Source organism: Papio anubis, chromosome 11 (genome assembly GCF_008728515.1).
Source record: "Papio anubis isolate 15944 chromosome 11, Panubis1.0, whole genome shotgun sequence".
NCBI classification, from domain to species: domain Eukaryota; kingdom Metazoa; phylum Chordata; class Mammalia; order Primates; family Cercopithecidae; genus Papio; species Papio anubis.
The window spans coordinates 89,589,966-89,593,936 of NC_044986.1; positions in this window are offsets into that span (position 1 = coordinate 89,589,966).

Consider the following 3,971-nt stretch of genomic DNA (forward strand, 5'->3'; position numbering starts at 1 on the left):
TTATACTTTTACAATTATTACTTCTGTTCATTTTACCATCTTCTCTCCCTCCATGCAGTAGGGGCATGTTGTAAATCACACACTCCAAAAAATTAAACATAGGACATTTTAAAAATTAGCATTGGTATTGAACACGCTCCCCCAAATCAGGCTTATTTGCCATTCGTACTTTTTCTGTAGTGAACTTTCCATACCAATCTTTCACCAATTTTCTTATTGGGATTTTTCTTCTATTCTTATCCCAAGCTGTTTTACATGTATTTTTTTTAGTCCATAACTCGCCTTTCCATTTCCTTGTGTGGTTTGAAGAACACAAGCTTTTGAATTTAACAAAATCTAACTTATCAAAGTTTAAAGTGCATAAATCATTTGTATCATTTTAAATTAAGTGCATTAATTTTTGTATGTTCCATATTTTTATTGTCCTATATAGAAATCATCACCTAACTCAAACCTACAAAAATTTTTTCATACTTTCTTCTACAAGTTTTAAGTTTGAGTTCCTATATTTAGATCTATGATGAGTTGAGGCTTTATATACGCTTTGGGGAGTCAAAGGTAATACCACTTTTTGAAGATGTGTCTTTCCCCTTGAATTTCATTAGCACATTTTCTGAAAATCTCCCAAGCACCTCATGGTTTATGTCTGTGATTCTGGACTCCTGTATCCACAATTGTTCTGAATGTCCACATAAATTTATAATCCACTTGTCAAATTTTAGTTCAGGTGGTGTTTAATTAATAGAACAATTTGAGGAAAACTGACATCTCAAAGATAGTTTTCTTGACTATTTTGGCCCTATTTCTGCCATACACATTTTGGAAAAATTTTTCCAGTACTAAGGATAAATATTGGGAGCTTTATTGAAATTGTGTTAAATTTATAGAAACATTTAAAGAAAACTGATAATGGTCTTCCTACTCATTGAAATTTTATTTTTAATTTTTGTGGGTACATACTAGGTGTATATATTTATGGGGCATGTGATACATTTTGATATAGGTATGCAATATCTAATAATCACATCAGGGTAAATGGGGTATCCATAACCTCAAGCATTTATCCTTCGTGTTACAAACAATTCAATTATACCTTTAAAATGTACAATTATTATTGACTGTAGTAACCTTGTCCTATCAAATACTAGGTCTTAGTCATTCTACTTTTTGTGCCCATTAACATTCCCCACTTCCCCCTCATCACACCCCCACTACCTTTCCCAGCCTCTGGTAACCATCCTTCTACTCTCTATAAGTTCAGTTGTTTTCATCTTTAGCTCCAACAAGTAAGTCGGAACACGTGATGTCTGTCTTGCTGTGCCTGGCTCATTTCATTTAATGATCTCTAGTTCCATCTATAATGTTGCAAATGACAGGATCTCATTCTTTCTTATGGCTGAATACTACTCCATTGTGTATATGCACCATATTTTATTCATCCATTCATCTGCTGATAGACACTTAGATTGCTTCCAAATCTTGGCTATTGTGAGTAGTGCTACAGTAAACATGGTGCAGGTATATCTTCAATATACTGATTTCCTTTCTTTGGGGTATATAACTACCAGTGGAATTACGGGATTGTATGGCAGCTCTATTTTTAGTTTTTGAGGTACCTCCAAACTGTTCTCCATAGTGGTTGTACTAATATACATTTCCATAGTGCAGTGCTCAAGGGTTCCCTTTTCTCCACATCCTCTTCCTCATTTGTTATTACCTGTCTTTTGCACAGAAGACATTTTAACTGGGGTAAGATGATATCTCATTATAGTTTTGATTTGCATTTCTCTAATGGATCAGTGATGTTGAGCACCTTTTCATATGCCTATTTGCCATTTGTATATCTTCTTTTGAGAAATGTCTATTCAGATTTTTGCCAAGTTTTAAATCAGATTTTTTTTTTCTATAGAATTGTTATAGCTCCTTATACATTCTGGTTGTGAACATCTTGTCAGATGTTGATACAGTTTGGATATTAGTCCCTGCCCAAATTTCATTTTGAGAGGTAATGCTCAGCATTAAAGGTGGGTCTTGGAGGAAGCTGTTTTGTTCAAGGGGGAGGATCCCTCATTAATTGATACTGTCCCCACATCAAGGCCCATATTTCTGCCATATACATTTTGGAAAACTTCTTCCAGTGTTAAGAATAAATATTGGGAGATTTATTTAAATATTAAATTTACTGAAACTGCTATTATTTTAATAACAAGTCTTTAAACATTGAAATAAACTTTATTTTTAAATGTTTGTGGGTACAAAGTAGGTGTATGTTTATGGGTTACATGAGATATTTTAATACAGGTATCAAATGTGTATAAACACATCAGGGTAAATGGGGTATCCATGACCTCAAGCACACCTCACAAAATCTGAGTACTCACAAGATCTGGTTAAGTGTGTGGCACCTCCCTCCCCTTCTCTTTGCCCCTGCTCCTGCCATGTGAGATACTTACTCCCCTTTTGCCTTCCATTGTGGTTGGAAACTTCCTGACACCTCCCTACAAGCTGGTAAGATGTTAGCACCATGCTTCCTGTACAGCTTGCAAAACCATGAGCCAACTAAACCTCTTCTTTATAAATTATCCAGTTTCAAGGTTTTATTTATTTTTTTTGTTTGTTTGTTTGTTTGTTTGTTTGAGACGGAGTCTCGCTCTGCCCCCAGGCTGGAGTGCAGTGGCACAATCTTGGCTCACTGCAAGCTCTGCCTCCCAGGTTCACGCCATTCTCCTGCCTCAGCCTCCCGAGTAGCTGGGACTACAGGCGCCCACCACCACGCCCGGCTAATTTTTTTGTATTTTTAGTAGAGACAGGGTTTCACAGTGTTAGCCAGGATGGTCTCTATCTCCTGACTTCGTGATCCGCCCGCCATGGCCTCCCAAAGTGCTGGGATTACAGGCATGAGCCACCACGCCCGGCCTCGAGTATTTTTTTATAGTATTTCAAGAATGGCCTAATACAGATGGATAGTTTGCGAATATTCTCTCCCATTCTATGGGTTGTCTCTTCACTTTGTTGTTTGCTTTGCAATGCAGAAGCTTTTTAACTTGATGTAATCCCATTTGTCCACTTTTACTTTGGTTGTCAGGTATTACACAAGAAATCTTTGCCCACTCCAATGTCCTGGAGAGATTCCCCAATGTTTTCTTTTAGCTGTTTCATAGTTTGAGGTCTTAGATTTAACTTTTTAATTAATTTTGACTTTTGTATATGGTAAGAGATGGGGGTCTAGTTTCATTCTTCTGCATATGGATACCCAGTTTTCATAGCACCATTTACTAAAGACACTATCTTTTCCCCAATGCATGTGCTTCATACCTTTGTCAAAAGTGAGTCCACCATAGATGTATGAATTTGTTTCTGGGTTGTCTATTCTGTTCCTATGTGTCTGTTTTTATGCCAGTATCATGCTGTTTTGGTTACTGTAGCTCTGTTGAATAATTTGAAGTCAGGTAATATGATTTATCCAGTTTGATTCCTTTTGTGCAGGATAGCTCTGACTATTCTAGGTCTTTTGTGGTTCCCATATAAATTTTAGGATTGTGTTTTCCATTTCTTTGAAGAATGTTAAGTTTTCTGGATGTTCCACAGTGTATCCATTAACCTGCTGAATGACATTTTTTTTTTTTTTTCTTTTTTCCTGAGACAGAGTCTCACTCTGTCTTCAGGCTAGAGTGCAGTGGCACGATCACAGCTAAATGCAGCCTCAGTCTCCCAAGCTCAAGTGATCCTCCCACCTCTCTGTCTCCTGAGTACCTCGGACTACAGGTGCATGCCACCATGCCTGGCTAATATTTGTATTTTTTGTAGAGACAGTTGTGCCATGTTGCCCAGGCTGGTCTCAAACTCCTGGGTTCAAGCAACCCACCCACCTTGACCTTCTAACATGCTAGAATTACAGGCATGAGACACTGCGACCAGCCAGAGTATTTTCTTACTGTTAGGTACATGAGATGATTCAGGTTCATCTTGTA